General features: G+C 45.7%; 1 long non-coding RNA gene across 1 annotated transcript; it reads right to left on the reverse strand.

Annotated features, from left to right (window-relative positions):
• Positions 1 to 11,828: 11,828 nt before the first annotated feature.
• On the reverse strand, positions 11,829 to 12,938 carry LOC131020909 (uncharacterized). The gene is made up of 2 exons (XR_009100806.1): positions 12,278 to 12,938; positions 11,829 to 12,089 (listed from the first exon to the last, which is right to left on the reverse strand). It is a non-coding gene; the product is annotated as an uncharacterized LOC131020909 (long non-coding RNA).
• Positions 12,939 to 13,531: the final 593 nt, after the last annotated feature.

Here is a 13,531-nt window from a genome sequence, read left to right on the forward strand (position 1 = left end):
ATTTCTTTGCTGGCGATTTCGTGCTTCCCATCCAAGCTGCTTCCCATCCGCGCTGCTTCCCATCCAAGCTGCTTCCCATTCAAGCTTGAGCACTCTGCGCGGAGCATGGAAGACCCGGAGGGTGCAACCAACTTTCGCGGCTTACGATTAAATAGTAACCCTCTGCGTGAAGCATGGAAGGCCCGGGTGGCACGACCAACTTTCACGGCTTACGATTAAATAGTAACCCTCTGCGTGGAGCATGGAAGGCCCGGATGGCACGACCAACTTTCACGGCTTACGATTAAATAGTAACCCCCTGCACGGAGCATGGAAAACCCGGGGGGTGCGACCAGCTTTCGTGACTTACGGTTAAGGACAACCTCTGTGCGGAGCATGGAGGACCCGGGGGGCGTAACCAACTTTCGCGGCTTACGATTATGTGCCACCTCTGCGCGGAGCATGGAAGGCCCGGATGGCACGACCAACTTTCGCGGCTTACGATTGAAAGAACACCCTGCACGGAGCGTGGAAAACCCGGGGGGTGCGACCAGCTTTCGTGGCTTACGGTTAAAGCAACCTCTGCGCGGAGCATGGAAAACCCGGGGGGTGCAACCAACTTTCGCGGCTTATGATTAAGTGCTATCTCTGCGCGGAGCATGGAGGGCCCGGATGGCACGACCAACTTTCGCGGCTTACGATTGAAAGAACACCCTGCACGGAGCGTGGGAAACCCGGGGGGTGCGACCAGCTTTCGTGGCTTACGGTTAAAGCAACCTCTGCGCGGAGCATGGAAAACCCGGGGGGTGCAACCAACTTTCGCGGCTTATGATTAAGTGCTATCTCTGCGCGGAGCATGGAGGGCCCGGGCGGCACAACCAACTTTTGCGGCTTACGATTGACAGGAACACCCTGCACGGAGCATGGAAAACCCGGGGGGTGTGACCAACTTTCGTGGCTTACAGTTAAAGCAACCTCTGCGCGGAGCATGGAAAACCCGGGGGGTGCAACCAACTTTCGCGGCTTACGATTAAGTGCTATCTCTGCGCGGAGCATGGAAGGCCCGAATGGCACGACCAACTTTCGCGGCTTACGATTGTCAGCAACCTCTGCGCGGAGCATGGAGGGCCCGAGTGGCACAACCAACTTTCGCGGCTTACGATTGTCAGCAACCTCTGCGCGGAGCATGGAGGGCCCGAGTGGCACAACCAACTTTCGCGGCTTACGATTGTCAGCAACCTCTGCGCGGAGCATGGAGGGCCCGGGTGGCACAACCAACTTTCGCGGCTTACGATTGTCAGCAACCTCTGCGCGGAGCATGGAGGGCCCGAGTGGCACAACCAACTTTCGCGGCTTACGATTGTCAGCAACCCTTCTGTTCTGGTTGAGCGTGACCCTTCTGCTCTGGTGGAGCGTAATTCCTCTGATTTGCCCTAGTCTTGCTGAGAAGCGATTTTTGAATTTAAAAATTGGGACCTACGGGTATACACCCTACTCCCCCCTCTGGTGACATGTGCAATACTCTGTTATGAACATGTTGGCCCAATTATTTCTTACTCCCTTCTCCGGCCCATAAGCTCATGCGGGCCCATTACCCCTTAGCCCATTTCTTAAGCCCAGAATCGCCTCTATATATATCCTCTTCCGATCCTTCAAACCCTGGATTCTGTTGATGTTTTGCCTCCCTAGATCGGTTGTAAGGCACTCAAGTAAGGGAATTTCCCCTCTAAACACTCACATCCCTGAGGGCTCCGCCTTTTCCCCTGTGCTTCTGGTGTAGATCTCTAACTTTGTGGTTGTAACGAGTGGAGTTCCCTTGCTTGAGTGTTTTATAGCCAGGCTTCTCAGATCTAGACGTTGATTTCCCAGATCTGGGCGTTGGGTTTCCGGATCTGAGCGTTGGTTCCTCAGATCTGGCCTTTGGTTTGTTCCTCCTCTGTATTCTTTCTTTTTGGCATTTTGACTTGTTGTTTTTCTTGGTATTATGCAGACACAAAGTGGAGTTGAAGTAGATCTGAGAGGTGAGCGTGTCCCAGCCACAAAGAAGAATTCGGAGTGTTGGATCATGGAAGAAGAGACGTCCATCCCTGATGCTTGCTTTCCCTTTGACCTGCTAAGAAGCAGTTTTTGTATTTGTTTCTCCCTTGTCCTGCTAAGAAGCAGTTTGCATTTTGAATTTAAAAATTGAGGATTATGGGTATACACCCTACTCCCCCCTCTGGTGACATGTGCAGTGCTCTGCACGAACATGTTAAGTAGCATATGTAATGTAAGAAAACAAGAATTGAAATAAACAAACACAACACCAGGGAATTCCCTAGAACCACATATCTGTTTTATTGATATTATGGCCCCGGACCTCGTTAAAACCCCTGTGGGGAAAAAGAGTATCCGGTCTACAAGTGATTACTCCTGCTAAGAAGCAGTTATACATAGAACTTTTTGAGTGTGTTTATATTCCATGGTCTGGGTAGAGCTCTGCCGTCTGAATCCGACAATATGTATGCACCGCCTCCCAAAACCTCTGTGACGATGTATGGCCCTTCCCAATTGGCTTCGAACTTACCCACCGCCTTTAATGCATCAGCTCGCTTGAGAACCAAATCTCCCTTCGACAATTTCCTCACTCTGACCCGTTTGTCATATCCCGCTTTGATAATGCCTTTGTACTTGGCCGCTCTGACACGGGCTTCCTCCCTCTGTGCCTCCACCAAGTCCAGCTCTGCTCGGCGGAGCTCCTCATTGTGCTCAGTGTCATACGTGGTAATCCGGTATGATTCTAGTCGTGCCTCTGCTGGTATCACCGCATTGGATCCATACACCAGTGTGAATGGTGCCTCCCCTGTCGCCGTTTTTGGACTAGTTCGGTAAGCCCAAAGAACGGTATCCAGCTCCTCCACCCACTTCCCTCTGCTCTGATTTAGCCTCTTCTTGATGCCCTCACATATGGTCCTATTAGCCAATTCCACTTGTCCATTTGCCTGTGGATGAGCCACCGAGACAAACCGCTGTGTGATATCCATTCGATCGCAGAAGTCCGCAACCCGTTGCCCTGTAAATTGAGTCCCATTATCAGACACGATGATGCGTGGCACTCCGAATCTGCAACAGATATTCCTCCAGATAAAACGTTCCACTGTAACCTCATCGATCTTGCTCACGGCCTCAGCTTCGACCCATTTGGAAAAGTAGTCCACTGCCACAATGAGAAAGCATTTCCCTCCAGGTGCTGTAGGCAGCTTCCCAACTATATCAATGCCCCATTTATCAAACGGACAAGCAGCGTACATTACACCCATGGGCTCCCCTGGTATGTTGATTTTCCCGGCATGCCGCTGGCAAGCTTCACACTTGCGGACAAACTCTCTGGCTTCCTGGTTGATGTGAGGCCAATAAAAACCTGCCCGAATGATCTTGCGTACAAGGTCTCGAAATCCGGTGTGCCCGCCGCAGCAACCTGCATGAATCTCTTTCAGAGCAAAGTTAGCTTCCTCTGGCGATAAACATTTTAGCAGAGGTTGAGTAAAAGATCTTTTGAAGAGTTGATCATTGATTAGGCAATAATTTTCATAGCGGGCCCTTTGGTTGGATTCTCTGCTTAGTCGTTCCCCTGTCTTCAGAAAGTGTATAATCGGAGCCCGCCAATCATCTCTGATTTCTACCGAGAACACCTGCGAAGTTTCCATCTCTCTGGTATCACAGAGTAAAATAATCTCGTCATTCCAAGTTTGCTCTACTGCGCTAGCCATGCGCGCCAGTAGGTCGGCTTTCGTGTTCTCCTCCCGAGAAATCTGTTCGAGCTTAAACTCCATGAATTTTTCTTTTATTTCGCTAATTTTGGTATGGTACGCCTTCATCCTCTGATCCTTGACACTGTAACTTCCCGAGAATTGTTGTGCAACCAACTGGGAGTCTGTCTTTATAATGACACACTCAGCTTTAAGCTCTGATAGGATATGAGCCCCTCTGACCACGGCCTCATACTCCGCCTCATTGTTAGATAACCGACAGGTGAATTTGATGGCGAACTGGTATGTCCCATAACCCGGCGAAGTAATATAAACCCCAATTCCACACCCTTCTTTTGTTACTGACCCATCCACACAAGCCACCCAGAACTCTGGTATGGGACGACGAGTTGTTTCTTGTATGAAGTCTGCCAATGCTTGCGCCTTGATCGCCGTTCGTGGCTCGTACTCTACGTCATATTCCCCTAGTTCCACAGCCCATTTAACCATTCTTCCCGACAAATCCGCGCGTCCCAAAACTTGTTTAAAAGGTAAAGACGTGCGTACCACCACTCGATGTGAAAGGAAATAAGGCCTCAGCTTTCTTGCCGTGATCATGACCGCCAGAGCAGCCTTTTCGATCTCTGTGTAGTTGAGCTCAGGGCCCTGAATAATTCTGCTGACAAAATAGATGGGTCTCTGATGACTTCCCTCCTCTCTGATTAGCACAGAGCTGATTGACTCCTCCCCCATAGCTATGTATAGATACAATGTTTCTCCCGGAACTGGCTTGGTCAGAGTTGGGAGTTTTGCTAGGTATACTTTAAGATCCTCAAACGCCGCTCGGCATTCCTCTGTCCACAGAAACTTGGTTCCCTTCCTCAACACTTTGAAAAACGGCATGCTTCGCTCTGCCGATCGCGATATAAACCTGCTCAAAGCAGTGATACGCCCATTCAGAGTCTGCACCTCCTTGATTCCTCTGGGCGGTGTCATTTCTAAAATAGCTTTGACCTTGTCGGCATTGACCTCAATCCCTGCTGGCGTGACTTTATACCCCAAGAATTTCCCTGTGGTGACCCCAAAAGTGCACTTGGCTGGGTTCAACATGAGTCTGTGATCTCTGACTACTGTGAAGATTTCTTCCAGATTCGACACATGGTCCTCTGCCCTGTTACTCCGTACGAGCATATCGTCTACGTATACTGAGATATTCTTAGCAAGCTGTTCTTTGAAAATTTTCTCCATCATCCGCTGATATGTGGCTCCTGCATTCTTCAGACCGAACGGCATACTCTTCCACCCATATACTCCACAACAGACGGCAAAGGCCGTTTTGGCGATGTCTCCCCTGTTCATCTTTACCTGATGATACCCTTGGTACGCATCCATCATGGATAATAAGGCACATCCTGAAGTGGAGTCCACCAATTGGTCAATCCTCGGCAGAGGATAGTGGTCCTTCGGACAAGCAGCGTTTAAATCTCGGAAGTCCACACACATCCTCCAGGTGTTTGTTTTCTTGGGTACCATCACTGCGTTTGAGATCCACTCTGGGTATTGCACTTCCACAATATGCCCAGCTTTCAATAGTTCATAGACCTGCTCTCTGATGGCAGCGTCCTTTTCAGCCCCAAAATTCCTTGTCCGTTGCTTTACCGGCTTGACCTTAGGGTCCACGTTGAGGCAATGCTCCGCCAACCCTCTATCGATTCCCTTCAAATCTGCGGTGCTGAAAGCGAACACATCCGCATTTCGTCGGAGACAACCAATGAGCTCTTCTCTGACTTGATCACTCATGGCCGATCCAATCTTAGTCTGGAAACCCTCTTTCCCTGGAAATAACTCTATCATATTGCAAACATCGCTAGTGGACACCAGCGCGGTTTTCTCTGTGGAGTCTCTGTCTTTTAATAAATCCGCCAACTCTTGGCGCTCCTCTGCTGGGGCATGCACCTCGCCCACTTTCCCCCTCTTCCGGGCGTTCGACCCCTCTGTCCATCTTTCCCTTTTCTGCCCCGCTGACTGTGTGAGCATTTGCACGTGGCATGCTTTTGATGTCGTCTGATCGCCACAAACTTCTCCCACTCTTCCACCCTCGATTGGAAACTTCATTTTTAGGTGAAACAAAGAGATAACCGCCTTGAACGCCGTCAAGGCGGGCCGGCCGAGTATGACATTGTACGAGGGTTTAGGCATATCCACCACTAAGAAACGTACCATCCTTGTTTTGTTGCCCGCCACTGTACTACCAAGAATCAACGGCAGCTCTACATACCCCAGGGGCATGACCATCTCTCCTCCAAACCCAAACAGAGGAGCATTTGTCGGCTCAACATGAGCGTTAATTCCCATATTTTGGAGACATTCCTTGTACAAGATGTTTACAGCGCTGCCCGAATCCACGAAAATACGGTGAATAATGCAGCCGGCAATGTCCGCCGTGATGACCAGCGCATCATCATGCGGATACATTAATGTGCGTATATCCTCTGCTCCAAAAGTGATTGCCGGCTCCTCTGCCGTGCTGGTGACTTCCATGACCCTTTTAGGATAATACCCTGTTTTGACTGCTCTGACGACTTGCTTTTTAGCCCTATTTGATGTGGGCATCCCGTTTTTCCCACAAATCATGTGAACTTCCCTTCTATACGGGGGGGGGGGGAGGAAGAGCTTGTCTGTCTGCCCCTTCTCTGCGATTATCCTGGTTATCATCGAGCCTGCGATCTCTGTTGTTGTTCCCCTGCTCTCGTCGCTGATCCCGGTTATTTCTTTGATCCCTCTGATCTCGCTGATCTCTCTGATCCCGCTGATCTCTCTGATCAGTCCTCCTCTGACCTTCATTTCCCCTGTCAATGAAGTGGTCGAGACATCCCTGGCGCACCAATAACTCCAATTGGTGCTTAAGGTGTCCACAATATTTCGTGTAATGCCCGAAGGAATTGTGATATTCACACAACTTATTGTTAGGCCCTTCCTGCGGCGGCCCAGTCCGGTAGGTCCCCGGTGCCCTAAAGAACGGCTGATCCTTTATCAGATGAAAAATTTCTTCTTGTGGTTTAATCAAGGGCGTGTATTCGGTAAACCGCGTTACTTCATTCACTGTGCGCTGTTGATTAGATGGCATTCCTCCCTGGGGTGGGAGTACCCTAGGAGGCAACCCTCTGAATGGGGCCCTATCTTGCTGTCTTTGTCGTTCGGGTGCTTCCTCAGCTTTCTTGACTCTGTGTTTCTCATTTTCCACCTTCCTCGCCATTTTGGCGTCCTCCAACTGTAGATAACCCGGCAGCCTTGCCATGATGTCATCAAAATCCCTTGCTGGTCGAATTTGTAATTCGTCAAAAAAGATCCCTAGCCTGAGTCCTCTGACATAGGCGCAGTTTTTAATTTGCGAATCTGCCTCTGGCACCTCCAGAGCGGCAAGGTTAAACCTTGCTGTGTACTCTCGAAGCGTTTCTCCCTGCTCCTGCTTAATATCCATCAGCGAAAGGGCTGACTTCCCTACCCTCCGTGAACTCGCGAACTGACGCAAAAAACGAGTCTGTAATTCTTCGAAAGAGTGAATGGAATTTGGGGGCAGCGTCCCAAACCATAACTGAGCTGGTCCAGTAAGGGTAGTGGAGAAGATCCGGCACTTGATGCCCTCCGTGTACATGTGCAACGTAACCAACCCTTCAAACCGATTGAGGTGTACCTCCGGATCGGTAGTGCCATCGTAATCCAGTGAGATGGGCTTGTAGCTTCTAGGTAAGGCATCTGCCAAAATATCGTCCGAGAAAGGACTGCGGTTGTTGATCGGGTGGAACCTCGATGTCTTAGCTCTCTTGTCCTCCTTATGCCTCCCCTGTTCCCTTCTGTCCCTGGGTACTTCATGAGCGTGGCGCTTGTGGACTCTATATTCATGTCTGCCAGAGGAATACTCCGGCTCTCTTTCCTCTGACCTCTCTGTGTAGCGCGATTTTTCCGATCGATGGGACTTCTCCACCCGGTGCGATTTTCCTGACCTTTGTTCCCTGTCCTCCCTTCGGGATTTCTCCCTCAGTGATTCCTCCAGATCCTGGAGTTGATGTTTCAGCTGAGACACTTGGTTTTTTAGCCGAGCTTTCTCCCTCGGTCTCTCTTCTTCGAACACCAAGGAGACGGATTGACTATCAGACTCGTCAACCCTCTCCTTTCTCACAACACTGTTGAGTCTGACCCGGCTCCCCTCTGGTCTTCTTTCCACTTCCCTGTCAGCAGGGTCCCCTTGCACTTCCAGAGGCATCGCAGCTTGTTTGTTGATTGCTAAAGCGTTTACCTCCTGAGCAGCGGGAGGTGGGGCCTCAGTGCCCTGCAAAGTAGCCGTTCCCACCAGTGGAGCTACAGTGGGAACAGTGGACAACATGGGAGTTCCTAGTGCCTGACGCACAGCGGAGTAGTGAAGCAGCGCCATCATCTGTTCCATCGACCCAAACGTGATCTGTCCCGCTCCAGACGCGGGAGTTAAGCATGGCATGTCAGATCCTGGAGTTACCAGAGCAGATCTCTGGAGGCTTGCATTCAACCCTGTCAACGGAGTGGCGGGGATAGCCTGAAACCCTGGTGGGGCAGTGAAGGTAGCATTGCCCTGTAGGCCAGGGAACAGTGAAGGTGGCACCTCAGTGGTGAGAGCAGCGGAGTCGAACTCCCTTTCTAGGTTGCGGTGAGCATCTGATGATCCCATGGTACCTACACATAAACAAAGTGAGAAACCATTCTAACGACGAAAGAATAAACCCCTTATTACCGATTGGAGTCCCAATGTAAGAAATCCAATAAGAAATCCCGGCTTCCGGTGCAGAGACCGTTAAAAAATTCCCTTCCAAGTAATTCTACACTCGGGGAAATAAACCCAGAGTATAGATTGAGAAAACAGAGCCCTCAATAAAACTTCAACAGATGCAAGATACCCAGAGATAAGTACAAACAGAGCAACCACCAAAAGATATGTTAGCCCGATTCATTAAACATGATAACAAAAAGAATTATGTAAAATACTACCATAATATGAAGATTAGTCAAGGAAAACATGGAGAACATGAATAACAGTTTCCCATAAATGAAGATCGTCCACAAAACAACAATATGAATCTCACCATAACTAAGACAAAGCGTTTAATTATCATATTACTGAGGTAAATCCCTTGCATCGACGACAATAAATACTCTTGAGATCGAAGACTAACCACAAAACCCATAGATCCACAGCAAGAAACCTCAATATATCAGGAACAGAACAGAACTTCCAATTCAACCATCGAAATCGAAGATCAACCACGAAAAACATGGAAAACGCCCATAAACCCCCTCCCTTAAACGAAAAACGTCTATAAGCCCCCGGCACAGAACTAACGTAACAAAAACAGATTATCACCCCCGATTCAGCGATATAAAGCGAGGATTAGTCACCAAAACATAGGAAGTAACGGTAATTATCAATTGCAAACAAAGAATACCCACAGATTAGCAACGCGAACCCGAGCACAACAGAAGCAAAGTATTAATCAGCGTATTATCGATGCAAACCCATGAATTAACAGTAATAACCACCCGCTTCACCGAAAACAAGATAAAACACGAAGATCGCCCACAATTATCGCACTAATACGCAAAACAACCACATACAAGCAACATAAACCCAAAATATCGGGGATCCGTAAGGAAACGACGAACACCATCGGAACAGAGCACCCAATTACAATATCCTCATGCAAAACATTAGATCGGTGAGGAAAACCTCAATTCTACAAGAGAACCCCTTATTCGCGGATAACTACCCCACACAAGCGGTAAACAAACGTAAATTTCCCCTGATTCATGTTTTACGCCCGTCGCCACCTTTCCCCATGCACCCAAAGCACAAATCAACGCAGAGCTCAGCAGATTAACCACATATTAAACCAGAAAACGCAATTAAACGATTAAACATAGCTGGATATCCAGATTATTCGGACCAATCGGTGCCAACGCCCGCAAATCCGATTGAATTCACAGATCTGCGTACGCCGGCGACCGTAATCTCACGTCTTAATTCAGTAGCTTTCCCACAGACAGCGCCAGTTGGTGTTTACGGAACCAACACCTAAATCTATAAAAGGAAACATAAAATTCTACCTAGTCGAGAAGGCTGGAAAGAGTAAAAATAGCAGATCGGGAACCTTGCACGAGAGAGAAAACAACTATTGTATTTGAAAATATGAGATAGCGTAAAAAATAATACACGAGCTCGGGCCCTATTTATAGATTTACAAGCAGAGGGGTAAAATAGTAAAAACATCTTCGGTGCATGCGTCATGCGTGATGGAAGGGTACAATGGTAATTCCGATAATACGCGGGAGACCTTCCCGCGCGTTTATTGGCTCCTCTGATGGAAATGTCTTCTCTGGCGAAGGCGTCTTCTCTGATGATGTTGACATCTCTGGCATGAAGGACTCCTCTGGTAAACACGTCGTCTCTGGTAAAGGCGTCTCCTCTGGCGATGGTGACTTTTCCGGCGCGGATGACTCCTCTGAAGAAGAGGGCTCCTCTGTCAAGAATGACTTCTCTGGTGCGGATGACTCTTCTGGAGAAGAGGGCTCCTCTGTCAAAAATGACCTCTCTGGTGCGGATGACTCCTCTGGCTAGAGTCATTCCTCTGATGGATGAAATCCTTCTGGTAAAAATGGTTCTTCCGACCCATACGGCTCCTCTGATGGGAGTGATTCCTCTGATTTGTACTCTCTCCCTACTCTGCATATATTGCTCCTCACCACCTATCTAAACCCTAAACCCTAAACTGACTCTAAACCATAAACCCTAAACCCTGAACCTTAAACAATCGAACTCACAACAAGAATTTTTTTATTGTGAATTCACAAGCCTAAGCTCACTCTAAATCCTAAACCCTAAATCCACTCTAAACCCTAAACCCTAAACCGTAAACCCACTCTAAACCCTAAACCCTAAAACCTAAACCCTAAATCCTAAACCATAAAACCTAAACCCTAGTTGTGAACTGAAACAGTAAATTCACAACTGAACTAAACTGAAACCCTAAACCCTAGTTGTGAATTATTACGATTGTGAATTCACAACTGAACTGAAACAATAAATTCAGAACTGAACTGAATTGAAACCCTAAACCCTAGTTGTGAATTATTACGATTGTGAATTCACAACTGAACTGAAACAGTAAATTCACAATTGAACTGAACTGAAACCCTAAACCCTAGTTGTGAATTATTACGATTGTGAATTCACAACTGAACTGAAATAGTAAATTCACAACTGAACTGAACTGAAACCCTAAACCTAAACCCTAGTTGTGAATTCACAACTGAACTGAAACAGTAAATTCACAATGAACTTAATCAGTAAATTCACAACTGAACTGAACTGAAACCCTAAACTCTAAACCCTAAACCATAAACCCTAGTTGTGAATTATTACGATTGTGAATTCACAACTGAACTGAACTGAAACACTAAACTCTAAACCTAAACCCTAATTGTGAATTATTACAATTGTGAATTCACAAACTGAACTGAAACAGTAAATTCACAACTGAAATGAACTGAAACCCTAAACCTAAACCTAAACCCTAGTTGTGAATTATTACGATTGTGAATTCACAACTGAACTGAAACAGTAAATTCACAATTGAACCGAAACATTAAACCCTAGTTGTGAACCCTAAACCCTAAAATTTAATTCACAATCAAAAAATTTTGGATGTGAATTAACAACCAGTCGAATTCACAACCAGAATTTATTTTAGTTGTGAATTCAAGTAGTTGTGAATTTGAGTTTTTAAAATTTGAATTCACAACTAAAATTAGAATTTATTTTGGTTGTGAATTCGAATTTTAGTTGTGAATTCATAAATCTGGTTGTGAATTCAAGAATATTAAGTTGTGAATTAATAGATGTGATCGTGAACTCAAGAACATTAAGTTATGAATTTATAAATCTGATTATGAATTTAAGAACATCAAGTTGTGAATTCAAAAACATCAAGATGTGAATTCATACATTTAGTCGTGAATTTAAGAAATTGCCAATAAATCGGAGTTATTCAGAAAATCAACACATTAACATCAACATATGAATGTAAATACGCTTCCTTCACAGTATGAAAAAATCATTTAAAAAATCAAACAAATTAACTAAACAATTACACTTATAGTTCAGCTTCAAACAATTCGCCCAATGGCTTCTCACTAAGAGGATCCATCAAATCAACAAAACTCCTCACTAAAATCACCAATTCACCCAATTCGCCCAAATCTCAGTAGATCAACTTCTATTTCGCCCAAATCTCAGTATGTAAGAGAGGATCCATTTTTTTCGGCGAAGAAGTCGGCGTTGAAGCTTGTATCAGAGCTCTGCTCGTGGTATCAATTTCAACAACTAGTAATCAACTGATCAATCAAATTTGATGCGACAAGAAAAGAAAGTATACTACTTTTTAGCGGTGGAGAAAAATTATTAACAACGATAGTAATATGTGTACTAATTTGAAATGTTTTGAGTATAAAATGTTAGTTTTGGATGAGATATATATGTAATTAACCTGGTCTTGCAAGCGAGTGATATTGGTGTTCCACCAGAGGTGTCCGCCGACGATGGCGACGATGACGACCTGCGCTATTTGGAAGGTGGAAATGCTCGTGTCGTCGCTCCTTCATCCCTCTCACCAACAGACTGAGAACTGCGTCCACCAACTGTTCGACCATTTATTTACCTTCTTATCATTCATCATTGAGGAATCATTGCCACCGTCGTCCAGGCCAAGCTCCGCCTTCACGCCCTCTAACAAATTCGCTGCGTACGCCGCCGCCAGCTAGATCTCTCTCGTCTTCTAACAGTTCGGCGATGGACTCCTCGGCTCCGATATATCAGTGAGGAAGGCAGGGTCCGAGAATTCTCCGGCGATCCCGCGATGCTTCATCGTCGGATCTCCGATTGAAGCGTGGGGAACCTCCAATCGCCGCGTCTTCTTCAACCCCTTGACTAATAATCACCACCGCCTGACCCTCCCGGAAGCCTCCCACAACCGCCGCCGCGCCGGATCGTCGCTCGGTTGACTGGTGAAATTGAGAGTGGAGAGAGAGATGAAAGAGAGAAGAGAATGTGAAAGCAGGGAGAGAATACGTAGGGAGAGAAAAAGGAGAGAGAGAATGAGAGAAAAATTGTTAATTTTTATGTTTTTAATGTTAAGGGTATTTCCGTCTTTTCAATTAACAAGTGGACAGTTTTTATTATTTTTATCTTAGTGGACAATTTTTATCTTTACAATATGAAAGTGGATAGTTTTATATATTTACTCTAAAAGTTATAGTTATTCAAAGATTAAAACTTAAACAAATTCATTGTCATCTCTTTATTTTTTTCCGAATAAATCTATTTTTCAATTATCTTTTATTTTAACTTTTTCTTTTTGTTTTTTCATAACATCAGTTTTTATTATTGTGAAATATTCTTTTCTTTTTATTATTTATTTATATTCAGCTGAAATATATTAAGATAAATTATACCATGTTTTTATTATATTTATAACTTTTTATATAACAATTAAGTTGGTATCAATTTATTTATATATATATATATATATATATATATATATATATATATATCATGCATTGTACGGTGCAAATGCTAAAAAAAATGCTAACGTGAAACTGAACATGATTGACGCTCACGAAATACGTTTTAGAAGGTGAACGATATATTCTTGTAGGGCGTACAGTTCATCGTGATTAAATAGACACGAGATTATTTTAAATTAAATTAACTCAATTATTTTATCATATGAGAAGTCAAGACT

The sequence above is a fragment of the Salvia miltiorrhiza genome, chromosome 1 (genome assembly GCF_028751815.1).
Source record: "Salvia miltiorrhiza cultivar Shanhuang (shh) chromosome 1, IMPLAD_Smil_shh, whole genome shotgun sequence".
Classification (NCBI taxonomy): Eukaryota; Viridiplantae; Streptophyta; class Magnoliopsida; order Lamiales; family Lamiaceae; genus Salvia; species Salvia miltiorrhiza.